Source organism: Pan paniscus, chromosome 8 (assembly GCF_029289425.2).
Source record: "Pan paniscus chromosome 8, NHGRI_mPanPan1-v2.0_pri, whole genome shotgun sequence".
NCBI lineage: Eukaryota > Metazoa > Chordata > Mammalia > Primates > Hominidae > Pan > Pan paniscus.
In genome coordinates this window covers 57,995,810-58,009,324 of record NC_073257.2, presented here as the reverse complement: position 1 = coordinate 58,009,324, position 13,515 = coordinate 57,995,810, and the positions used below count along the sequence as shown (strand labels likewise).

Sequence of the window (13,515 nt, the reverse complement as noted above, 5' to 3'; positions counted from 1 at the left end):
CTCATTTTCTAATTGTGTATTTTTCTACTGTTGGGTTTTGAGAGATTTTTATCTATTCTCAATAATGATCCTTTGTCAGTATGTGGTTTGCAAATGTTATTTCCCATTCTATATCTTGCCTTTTCATTTTCTTGCCTTATACTGGCGTTTCGCTGAACAAAAGTTTTTAATGTTGAAGTTCAATTTATCAACTTTTTCTTTTATAGATTATGTTTTTGGTACCAAGTGTAAGAATTCTTTGCCTACCCCAAGGTCCCAGAGATTTTTCTGCTGTTTTCTTCTAAAAATTTGTATGATTTTACATTTTTCATTTGTGTCTATGATCCACTTTGAGCCCATTTTGGTTTAGATGTGAGATTTAGGTGGAAGTCAAATTTTTGCCTCTGTATGTCCAATTGCTCTAGCACCATTGGTTGAAAAGGCTGTCCTTCCTTCATTGAATTGCTTTGGCACCTTTGAAAAAAATCTGTTGGGCATATTTGTGTGGGTCTGTTTCTGGGTTCTCTATTCTATTCCATTATGTGTCTAACTCCTCACCAACATCACCCTGTCTTGATTACTATGGCTACATGGTAAGCCTCAGTATCAGGTGGAGTGATTCCTCTCACTTCATTTTTATTTGTGAAGATTGTTTTAGCTACTTGAAGGCCTGTGCCTTTCCATATAAATTTTAAAATAAAGGCTGGGTGCAGTGTCTCATGCCTGTAATCCCGGAGGCCAAGGTGGGAGGATCCCTTGAGACCAGGAGTTCGAGACTAGCCTGGGCAATATAGCAAGACTCTGCCTTCACCAAAAATGACAAAATTAGCTCAGCATGGTGGTGCTTCCCAGGTAGTCCTAGCTAACTGGGAGGCTGAGGCAGGAGGATCTCTTGAGCCCGGGAGTTCAAAGTTGCAGTGAACTGTGATCACACCACTGCATTCCAGCCTGGGTGACAGAGCAAGACCCTATCCTAAAAAATAAAAAATAAAAATAAATTAAGTTATGTTTGCAGAAAAATCTTGCAAAAAGATTTGTATAGGAATTGCATTGAATCTGTGCATCAATTTGGGGAAAATTGATGTCTTTACTATGTTGAGTTTTTCAATCCATGAACATGTATGTATCTAGACTTATTTAGATCTTCTTTAATTTATTTCATTATTTTGTAATTTTCATCACATAATCCTATATATGCTTCATTAAGTATATACCTAAATATTTCATTTTTTGGAATGATTATAATTGGTATTGTTTTTTAATTTTGGTTTCCGCATGTTAACGGTTAGTATATTAAAATTTGATTGATTTTTGTGTATTGTTCCTTTATCCTGAGGTCTTGCTGAACTCACATATTAGTTCTAAGAATATTTTTCTATCTTCCTTGGGATTTTCTGCAGATAATAGTTAAACTTGTGAAAGTGGCAATTTTATTTCTTCCTTTCTGGTCTCTCTCTCTATTTTTTCTTGCTTTATTCTGGTAAGAATTGTAATACTATATTGAGTTAGAGGGGTGTGAAATAAATATCATTGCCTTGTTCCTGATCTTAGGGAGACAGCATTTAGTATTTCACCATTAAGTATGCTGTTAGCTGTAGATTTTTTCAGATGGTTTTTATTGTCAAGAAATTTCTCTTCTATTCCTAGTTTGCCAAGAGTTTTTATCATGAATGTGTGTTGGATTTTGTCAAATCCTTTTTCAGCATCAACTGACATGATCGTATAATTTTGCGTAGTAAATTATTTTTTAAATTTCCAAGTTGGAAAGAGTGATTCTCATAAAATGTCCTGGGACTAATGATATATACATAGAGCATTTTCAGTGATATCTAAATAATGCAAGATAAATTATAAGATAATGATAAAATTTTCCTTCTCCTAAGTTCTTTATACAAGTATTGCCCTTTTTCTATTAACTATAGCTACTAATTAGCTTGCTGAATTTAACTTTCTTTTAGTAAATTACCATTCTTTTAGTTTTATGATCCTAAATATTACCAGACTAAATACACATTTAATTTAGATTAAGCTAGGTTTCAAATTAGGATAACTAAAGTGAGTCAAATTGAGTGAAGCTACTAAAAACAAACAAAACAATAAAAAACCTCACTATAAAAACTACTATTTTCTCCTGTATAACATAAATATTATACCTAAAGTATTGTACACATCAGAGGTTAGGAAGTAAAATAATAAACACTTTACTTTTAGAGAAAAAGACAAAACAGGATCATCTGAAACCTAGTTGAATGTTTTTATATGAATACACTGCTTTGGGGCAATTGTGTATCTGCAGCTTTAAAAATCACAGTAAGGCTGATTCCAAAAAAGGATAATGCGGTCTAGCCCTGCATCCCTGTGTGGTAGAAATGAAGCTGTCTAGGTGCGCTCGCATTTTCCTAAGGCACCAGCTTTAAACATCTTTGTATTCTGCTTCCTGTAGTTTCCAGTAAAACCTCCTTCAGCTGCAGCCTAAAGCCACAGATGACTTGCTGGAAATAGGAAAGTGCCTGAAGTCAAGCCAGTACGTATCTGCCTGTACAGCTTGCTGCACACCTTCTCAGCAGTGGTCGTCCAGAGACAGGCAGAGATACTATCTAGACAACCTCAATAAAATGTCAGCCACATAGAATGTGAGCCACAAAAATGTCAGTTCTCCAAATAACAACTTAAAAATGTATCTAACTCCACTGAAGTCTTCAAGATGTTTTACCCTAGAGAATGTAACTATTTTTTCCCTTATCAGATTGATCCTGGCTTGAGCTTCACTCTGAGGTTTAGTCATTGGAAGGTAATAATTCAGGATTTGGTTACTGTCTTTTAATTAAGTAGATTTAGACCTGGATCTCACTGCTTATTATGGGGTTATATTTCCAATATTTCTTTAGCCAAAACATTTATTTTCTCTGAAGAAATGAATCTTTTGTGTGACAGAGATATTTCCAATTTAGGGAAGAAAGTTAGAGTGACATTTATTCCTGGACACAGGGTGTGTCATCAGAGAGTGACTGACACACCTGCCTGATGAGGCAGGTGCTGATGGATGAGAGCTGTCTGAGGGGTTCAAAAATGTGTAGTAATGAGGAAACGATGGATTGATGATGCTAAACATATCAAGGTTAAGACGGCTTATACATTAAAAAAAGGCAATTTCAAAATATCAATATAATAAATATATATGACCTTCTGATGCATAGGACTCCATTTCAGAGTCACAGAGTCGCCCTTGTTTATATTCCTCTACCATTGAAACACAGAAAGAGTAATGTGGCAATAGCTCCTTTTGGGAAAGAACACTTCTCTTGTTAATATTGATCCTTACATTTTCTCAAAGACGCATACACTTACATTTATTTCATTTTGCATAGAGCAGTTGTGCTATGTTTAAGCACTAAAGTGGAGGAATTAGAGCAATTGCTATTTCCTGCACTACACAAATACCTGTTCACTCATGTAATATGATATTCACTTCAAATATTTGACTATTTTGGCCAGTATTATCTGATGATAATTTTTCTCAATTTTCTTTATTCTGTGTGTATATTTTATGAATTGAGCCATAAACTCTATTATAATTTGATAGCTCAAACAAGCTATTAATATTAGTGTGTGTATTAGTCTGCTATTACCATGACAGTGCTGCATAACAAACCGTCCAAAATTCAGTGTCTTTTAATAAAAGCATTTGTTTTTACCACTTATGGGTCCACGGACTAGCTTGCCTGCCTCTGTTCCAGGCTGCAGGTTGGCTGTACTTTTCCGTAAAGTTGAGTGCGGGTTCAGTTCTGCTCCACATGAATCCACTTTTTCTTTGAACCAGCAGTTACTCAGGGCATGATATCTTAGTGGATCACAGGAGCACAAAGTCCTAGACAAAAATAAAAACAAGAACAAAACATAAGCACATTTAAGGCCTCTGCCTGCTTCATGACCACTAATACTCATTGTCTAAAGCAAGTCGTATGGCCAAGCCTAACATCAACTGCACAGAAAAATATACTCTATCCATTTTAGTGCAGTGCAAAGAGAGAGACTGAAGACAGAGGGACTGAAGAGTTAAAAATCAAACAATTAAGCTGGGCGTGGTGGCATGCACCTGTAATCCCACCTACTCAAGAGGCTGAGGTGAAAGGATTGCTTGACCCCAAGAATATGAGACCAGTCTGGGCAACATAGGAAGTCCTCATCTAGAAGAAAGAAAGAAAGGAAAAAAAGAAGAAAGAAATAAAGAAAAGAGAGAGAAAGAAAGAAGAAAGAGAGAAAGAGAGAGAGAGAGAAAGAGAGGGATAGAAAGAGAGAGAGAGAGAGAAAGAAAAGGAAAGGAAATGAAAGGAAAGGAAGAAGAAAGAAAGAAGAAGGAGTGAGGGAGGAAGGGAGGAAGGGAGGAAGGCAGGGAGGGAGGAAGGGAGGAAGGGAGGAAGGAAGGATGGATCAGTCAATCTACCACTCAATCCATGGCAAACACAAGAGTGATTTAAGGATGCTTGTTCTGGGGTTCCCTGGAATGAGGGTGAGTGCCTTATGGCATTAGTCATAGCAGTAGTACTAAACAATAAGTGTGTGTAATGGCATTCACTGTGCCCAAGTACAATTGCCATTTTGCCCTTATGAACTTATTAGTAATAATTAATAAACAAGTAGTGATAAAATATATAGCTTGAATGTTTAAAAATCACATTGAGTTTTTGAAGCTGATGTATTAATAGAATAATGCCCAGCAACATCGTTTTCCTGTCTACCTACCTCCAACTCTTCAGCACTCCTACCTGCAGCCCTCGCTACAGCAATGTCCTTTTACCTGGTTTCATCTCCTTCAGTCCCATTCCCTTACATGTAAAATGCTGGTTGTGAATAAATTTTTAGATCAGACTTGATTAGCAAGTACATCCTGATTCTACTACTTCTCTGATTAAAAATCTTTCAAATGGATCCCATTGGCCACAGAACATAGTCTAACAGCCAAACTCTATATAATCTGGCATTTGAGGCCCTCTATAGAAGACTTCATCCTGTTTTCCCAAACCTAGTTCTCATTATTCTCCTCCATGTGCCCTATTGTTTTCTCAGAGTTATGCTTGCCCATGCATATAATGTAAATTCTTGCCCATTTAACCTTGGATCATGAGATTCTTTCAGGCTGGAGTTGCCAATACCAATTCCATGTTTTACATGGTTTTATTCTATTTATGCTTCAAGACCCAGACCCAAGTCACCACCTTCTTGGAACAGTCAAGATCCTTGTAGCCCAAAGTAATCTTCATCTTTTTCTAAAACTATAAGACTTTTCTGCCTCTTTTACTGAACCTATCATTTTCTAAATTGTGTCATCATTATGTATCTATGTCTTATCATTACTAATGGACTACCATTGATCTTTTTCTACTTAAATACTAAATATACTTCCTTGAATATTAAAACATGTAATAAATAAATTTATCAATCCATTAATACCCTCAGTCATTGTTCTTCTGTACTATGCATGACAATAAGTTTAAGTGGTTTCCTTAAGTAACAATCAGTTCACACTGAAATCAAAGCTGTTCAAACTTCACAAACTCCAACTCTCTCTTTAGTTTGCAGACCCATTTCAGATGAGCAGAATCATTAGCAACATGTGGTGCAGCACTGTGTATTGCTTACATTTCAGAATAATTTTGTCCTAGATGCCATCTGTGAATAAATATGTCAGGGACTGGGCCTTTGGAAGCATTTCAACTTCGGGAAATGTCTGACTGTGCAAATACTCTATGGTTTTGCCTGACTTAGAAGCTATGGACAGGGCAAGCCTGACCTACTAAGTAATGTACCTGTAACAAAAATCACCCTGGACATTTGCTATCCGTTGGATTTACAGTCAGAGTTGAGGAGAGCCACCATTGTTTGTTTCCTGCCAAGATTCAAGTACAAAATCTTAGCACCCCCTAATGTTGAAAGCAGTCCTTTCACTGTGAGCAAAATATGGAATAAGAAAAATAGACTGAAGGCCAATCCCAGTGAAGTTTAACTTTGGAACTAGTGATGACCTCTATTTGTGTAGAATGCAAGCTTTACAGACATTACTTTCAGCACCTATTTAATTCTTGTTCCTACTAGGGCTATTTTGAGCTTATTTCATCCTCAGCATTTCTTATAAAATTGTCAATAAATTGTTCGTCCCTTTAAGCTCTTCTTAAATTACTGCTGAGCTATCTGCTTAGGCCATGGAGTAGACAAAACTAAATCCTATGTTCTGAGGATTGTTTTTTGTATGTTTTTATGGTAGACCATTTAATTATCTTGAGATTATTATTTATGTCTCCTTTGTATTTTTATTCTGAATTACAAAATTTTTATCTCAAAGAAGGCCTTTTCTTCCATAAAGATTTTTTTCTTTAGCTTCTCATGTTTTGGAAAAGAAAAAGTTAAATATAGAGTGCGACTGAATATAAACTGGACTGCAGTGTAAAATGCCACTCAGCCTCTTTCTTTTTTTTTTAATATATATATTTTTATTATACTTTAAGTTCTAGGGTACATGTGCACAACGTGCAGGTTTGTTATGTATGTATACATGTGCCATGTTGGTGTGCTGCACCCATTAACTCGTCATTTAACATTAGGTATATCTCCTAAAGCTATCCCTCCCCATCCCCCCACCCCACAACAGGCCCCGGTGTGTGATGTTCCCCTTCCTGTGTCCAAGTGTTCTCATTGTTCAATTCCCACCTGTGAGTGAGAACATGTGGTGTTTGGTTTTTTGTCCTTGCGCCAGTTTGCTGAGAATGATGGTTTCCAGCTTCACCCATGTCCCTACAAAGGACATGAACTCATCCTTTTATATGGCTACATAGTATTCCATGGTGTATATGTGCCACATTTTCTTAATCCAGTCTATCATTGTTGGACATTTGGGTTGGTTCCAAGTCTTTGCTATTGTGAATAGTGCCGCAATAAACATACGTGTGCATGTGTCTTTATAGCAGCATGATTTATAATCCTTTGGTATATACCCAGTAATGGGATGGCTGGGTCAAATGGTATTTCTAGTTCTAGATCCCTGAGGAATCACCACACTGTCTTCCACAATGGTTGAACTAGTTTATAGTCCCACCAACAGTGTAAAAGTGTTCCTATTTCTCCACATCCTCTCCTGTTGTTTCCTGACTTTTTAATGATTGCCATTCTAACTGGTGTGAGATGGTATCTCATTGTGGTTTTGATTTGCATTTCTCTGATGGCCAGTGATGATGAGCATTTTTTTCATGTGTTTTTTGGCTGCATAAATGTCTCCTTTTGAGAAGTGTCTGTTCATATCCTTTGCCCACTTGTTGATGAGGTTGTTTGTTTTTTTCTTGTAAATTTGTTTGTGTTCTTTGTAGATTCTGGATATTAGCCATTTGTCAGATGAGTAGATTGCAAAAATTTTCTCCCGTTCTGTAGGTTGCCTGTTCACTCTGATGGTAGTTTCTTTTGCTGTGCAGAAGCTCTTTAGTTTAATTAGATCCCATTTGTCCATTTTGGCTTTTGTTGCCATTGCTTTTGGTGTTTTAGACACTAAGTCCTTGCCCATGCCTATGTCCTGAATGGTATTGCCTAGGTTTTCTTCTAGGGTTTTTATGGTTTTAGGTCAAATATTTAAGTCTTTAATCCATCTTGAATTAATTTTTGTATAAGGTGTAAGGAAGAGACCCAGTTTCAGCTTTCTACATATAGCTAGCCAGTTTTCCCAGCACCATTTGTTGAATAGGGAATCCTTTCCCCATTTCTTGTTTTTGTCAGGTTTGTCAAAGATCAGATGGTTGTAGATATGTGGTATTATTTCTGAGGGCTCTGTTCTGTTCCATTGGTCTATATCTCTGTTTTGGTACCAGTACCATGCTGTTTTGGTTACTGTAGCCTTGTAGTATGGTTTGAAGTCAGGTAGCATGATGCCTCCAGCTTTGTTCTTTTGGCTTAGGATTGACTTGGCAATGTGGGCTCTTTTTTGGTTCCATATGAACTTTAAAGTAGTTTTTTCCAATTCTGTGAAGAAAGTCATTGGTAGCTTGATGGGGATGGCATTGAATCTATAAATTACCTTGGGCAGTAAGGCCATTTTCACAATATTGATTCTTCCTATCCGTGAGCATGGAATGTTCTTCCATTTGTTTGTGTCCTCTTTTATTTCATTGAGCAGTGGTTTGTAGTTCTCCTTGAAGAGGTCCTTCATATCCCTTGTAAGTTGAATTCCTAGGTATTTTCTTCTCTTTGAAGCAATTGTGAATGGGAGTTCACTCATGATTTGGCTCTCTGTTTGTCGGTTATTGGTGTATAAGAATGCTTGTGACTTTTGCACATTGATTTTCTATCCTGAGACTTTGCTGAAGTTGCTTATCAACTTAAGAAGGTTTTGGGCTGAGACGATGGGGTTTTTTAGATATACAATCATGTCATCTGCAAACAAGGACAATTTGACTTCCTCTTTTCCAAATGAATACCCTTTATTTCTTTCTCCTGCCTGGTTGCCCTGGCCAGAAATTCCAACACTATGTTGAATAGGAGTGGTGAGAGAGGGCATCCCTGCCTTGTGCCAGTTTTCAAAGGGAATGCTTCCAGTTTTTGCCCATTCAGTATGATATTGGCTGTGGGTTTGTCATAAATAGCTCTTATTATTTTGAGATACATCTCATCAATACCTAATTTATTGAGAGTTTTTAGCATGAAAGGCTGCTGAATTTTGTCAAAGGCCTTTTCTGCCTCTATTGAGATAATCATGTGGTTTTTGTCTTTAGTTCTGTTTATATGCTGGATTACGTTTGTTGATTTGCATATGTTGAACAAGCCTTGCATCCAGGGATGAAGCCCACTTGATCATGGTGGATAAGCTTTTTGATGTGCTGCTGGATTCGGTTTGCCAGTATTTTATTGAGGATTTTTGCATCGATGTACGTCAGGGATATTGGTCTAAAATTATCTTTTTTTGTTGTGTCTCTGCCAGGATGATGCTGGCCTCATAAAATGAGTTAGGGAGGATTCCCTCTTTTTCTATTGATTGGAATAGTTTCAGAAGGAATGGTACCAGCTCCTCCTTGTACCTCTGGTAGAAGTTGGCTGTGAATCCATCTGGTCCTGGACGTTTTTTGGTTGGTAGGCTATTAATTATTGCCTCAATTTCAGAGTCTGTTATTGGTCTCTTCAGAGATTCAACTTCTTCCTGGTTTAGTCTTGGGAGGGTGTATGTGTCAAGGAATTTATTCATTTCTTCTAGATTTTCTAGTTTATTTGCGTAGAGCTGTTTATAGTATTCTCTGATAGTAGTTTGTATTTCTGTGGGATTGGTGGTGATATCCCCCTTACCATTTTTTATTGCCTCTGTTTGATTCTTCTCTCTTTTCTTCTTTATTAGTCTTGCTAGCAGTCTATCAATTTTGTTGATCCTTTCAAAAAACCAGCTCCTGGATTCATTAATTTTTTGAAGGGTTTTTTGTGTCTCTATTTCCTTCAGTTCTGCTCTGATTTTAGCTATTTCTTGCCTTCTGCTAGCTTTTGAATGTGTTTGCTCTTGCTTCTCTAGTTCTTTTAATTGTGATGTTATGGTTCAATTTTGGATCTTTCCTGCTTTCTCTTGTGGGCATTTAGTGCTATAAATTTCCCTCTACACACTGCTTTGAATGTGTCCCAGAGATGCTGATATGTTGTGTGTTTGTTCTCGTTGGTTTCAAACAATATCTTTATTTCTGTCTTCATTTCGTTAGGTACCCAGTAGTCATTCAGGAGAAGGTTGTTCAGTTTCCATGTAGTTGAGAGGTTTTGAGTGAGTTTCTTAATCCTGAGTTCTAGTTTGATTGCACTATGGTCTGAGAGACAATTTGTTATAATTTCTGTTATTTTACATTTGCTGAGGAGTGCTTTACTTCCAACTATGTCGTCAATTATGGAATAAGTGCGGTGTGGTGCTGAGAAGAATGTATATTCTGTTGATTTGGGTTGGAGAGTTCTGTAGTTGTCTATTAGATCTGCTTGGTGCAGAGCTGAGTTCAATTCCTGGATATCCTTGTTAACTTTCTGTCTCGTTGATCTTCGTAATGTTGACAGTGGGGTGTTAAAGTCTGCCATTATTATTGTGTGGGAGTCTAAGTCTCTTTGTACGTCTCTAAGGACTTGCTTTATGAATCTGGGTGCTCCTGTATTGGGTGCATATATATTTAGGATAGTTAGCTCTTCTTGTTGAATTGATCCCTTTACCATTATGTAATGGCCTTCTTTGTCTCTTTTGATCTTTGTTGGTTTAAAGTCCGTTTTTTCAGGGACTAGAATTGCAACCCCTGCCTTTTTTTTTTGCTTTCTATTTGCTTGGTAGATCTTCCTCCATCCCTTTATTTTGAGACTGTGTGTGTCTCTGCACGTGAGGTGGGTTTCCTGAATACAGCACACTGATGGGTCTTGACTCTTTATACAATTTAAGAGTCTGTGGAACATTTAGCCCATTTACATTTAAGGTTAATATTGTTATGTGTGAATTTGATCCTGTCATTATGATGTTAGCTGGTTATTTTGCTCATTAGTTGATGCAGTTACTTCCTAGCATCGATGGTCTTTACAATTTGGCATGTTTTTGCAGTGCACTCAGCCTCTTTCTATCACACTATGTAAATAAAAGATTTGTTGGCAGCAATTTTCTTGGTGTGTTGGGTAAATTCTTCATAAATTCAGTTTTCAGTCTGACAGTGTTCATAAAAGTGGAATATAAAAGTAAAACATATGGACATTTTCCACCAGTTTTATTATGCAAAATACTTGATTTTGTATAAAATTGGATTTTTCAAGGCTAAGGAAATCTTCAATAAATCACATCAGCAGTTCTTCAATAAATCACATCAGCAGTTCTAAAAACATATATAGAACCCCGTGTGTTTTCCCACTGAGCAACTCTATGAGAAAGAAGGAGACCTGAAGGCTCTGCTATGGAAGCAAAGAGCGAGGGAGGGATGAACAGAGGGAGGGAGGGAGGGATGGCAGGATCGGGGGGAAGGAAGGACAAAACGAAGGGAGAGAAAGAGAGGAAAGGAGGGAGCCCAGGAGGGAATGATCTGATCATATTCGCAGAGTGTGACAGAAAATGGAAACTATGTTCTTTTGAAAACCCTCCACGTACAATGTAAGGTCTATTCTGTTTGGTCTGCATAGTGATGTGTCTTTGTTTTAATGCAGGGCCTCAGCAAGGATGTAGTGGTTATCTGACAGGTTCAAATAATACCTTTGTCTCTCCTGATTCTGATTCGAATGGAATATATGACAAGAATTTAAACTGTGTATGGATCATAATTGCACCTGTAAATAAACTAACTCACCTCACCTTCAATATGTTTGCTCTGGAAGCAGCAAGTACTAGGCAAAGATGCCTTTATGATTATGTAAAGGTAAGGATGTTTTATTTTTGTTACTCACCCCAGACTCTAATATAGTGTATTCCAGTTTATATCATTACAGGAAGTCCTGAAAATTGTGAGTACAGGTACTACTGCTTTTTAAATGACCTATTCTTCAATGATGCAACATTTAATATTATAGATGCTCTACCTTCATATCAAATTAATCTTTAATATGGGTGACTCAAATATTTTGTGTGACTGGCTTCTAACATTAGCATTAAAATCTCCTATTCATCAATGTCTTGCAAGAGACAATCTATGGGAAGGTTGATTTTCTGGAGAGAGATACTCAAAGGACCTTTGGCAAATCCTAAAATAAACAATGTCAGTGACACAAATAATACCTCTTAATTTGTCTATTTCTTAGGCTTATAGATTTGCTTATCATATTATGTTTAGATAGTAAAATGGTTCTGAAATCACATTAAAAGTAAATCAAGGCTGGGCACAGTGGCTCATGCCTATAATCCCTGCATTTTGGGAGGCCGAGGTGGGTGGATCACTTGAGGCCAGGAGTTCAAGACCAGCCTTGCCAATATGGTGAAACCCCATCTCTACTAAAAATACAAAAAATTAGCTCGGTGTGGTGGTGGGCACCTGTAATCCTAGCTACTAGGGAGGCTAAGGCAGGAGAATCCCTCGAGCCCGGGAGGCAGAGGTTGCAGTGAGCTGATAGCTTGCTAATGCACTCCAGCCTGGGTGACAGAGCAACACTGCATCTCAAAAAATAAAAATAAAAATGAAAAAGTAAATCAAGAAACTTCTGTTCAATTGTTAAGACTCTTTAATATTAAATTATTATACCTATCAGGTTATATGGGTTCAGATTACAAGTGTTAAGTCTCAATATTTACTACTGCACTCTCAGGGGAAAAATTAAAAGTATGGCAAGATTTCTATTTATGAGGAGCTTAAGTCTGATTGGAAAATTATGGGATGACACATGCAAATTAAGAATGTACAGTTCAGGTTAGTAAGCATGTAAGTGCTAATGAATGCATTTGATGCAGGCTTGAAGCAATGTGCAAGCTTAAAAGGAAAGAAAGTTCATGAAACTCTGGCATGATCAAGAAAGACGTGATACAATCAGGGAAAACTTACTCAAGTCAGGAGAGAATTCAGGCAAGGTGAATATTTTCAAAAAGGTGCTGAACTTGGTATGTGTGTGTTGTCGAAAGTGTAAAGAGGCTGGCTATATTGAAGCAGAATAGTGCTAAAGAGTAGAAAGAAATAAGATGGCATAACTAGATAAATACTGAGATTACTAAGGATCCTGAAAGTCGAACTAATGACTTTAGACATTGTGAGGCTGAAAATAAGGAGTGGTTGAAGGTTTTCCAATGAGTGATGTGATGAGAGCAGTAGCTGGGGAAGATCTGAAATCAGCAGCTGTGGGAACTGGAAGGAGAGGAGACTGGGAGGGCTCCAGGGAGAGGTCACCCCTAGGTGATGAGGTCACTCTTAGACTCAGATCAGGGGTGCAGCCATGGCGGAGAGGCAAGAGGGGTGCAAGAGAAACTTAAGTTCTAAGATGTCATAAAGTTTAAAGAAAATTGTTTTAAAAGAAAAGGAAAGAAAATTTGTGGACGGAATACCCATTTGAGCACATAATGATATGCTTATGTTTTTACTATGAAAAGGGCTAAGGCTGGAAGACCAGAGAAATAACAGTGTGGTTTTGGTGAGAGCAAGACAGACAAGTGAGACTGCAGTGGGCAGAGAATAGAATGGAGCTCCAGTGAGAAGACAGCTCCATGAATAGAGAGGACACAGCAAAGAGCCTTCCTTCCAGCAGGAGAAAAAATGCTTTCTTAGACGAAGTCAGCATGGATTCCAGAGAGTCAGGCTCTCAGCTCCAGGAGAGGTACCCAGGGAGGCAGTTGGAGAGGGCAAAAGGGTCAGAAAAAGAAACAGATGCATCATGAAAAAATAAATGTGAAGACCAGGAATAGTGCAGTATCCCTGAAGTCAAGGAGCAGGGGGATTCTTTTACAAAGCATGGGTGGTCAATACTATTAAATTGTAAAGTAGGGGCCAAGAAAGGTAAAGATGAAGAACAGCCCCATTCCATTGGATGACAACCATTTTAATAGAGTATTGGCACAGAAGCTGGATCGGAGGAGTTCATGAAAGACTAAAGATAACA

The 13,515-nt window shown here is 37.6% G+C and overlaps 1 pseudogene; it reads left to right on the top strand.

Moving 5' to 3' along the window:
* The window catches only part of LOC100988136 (cubilin-like), a 55,925-nt pseudogene that overhangs the window by 18,845 nt on the left and 23,565 nt on the right, over positions 1–13,515 (top strand).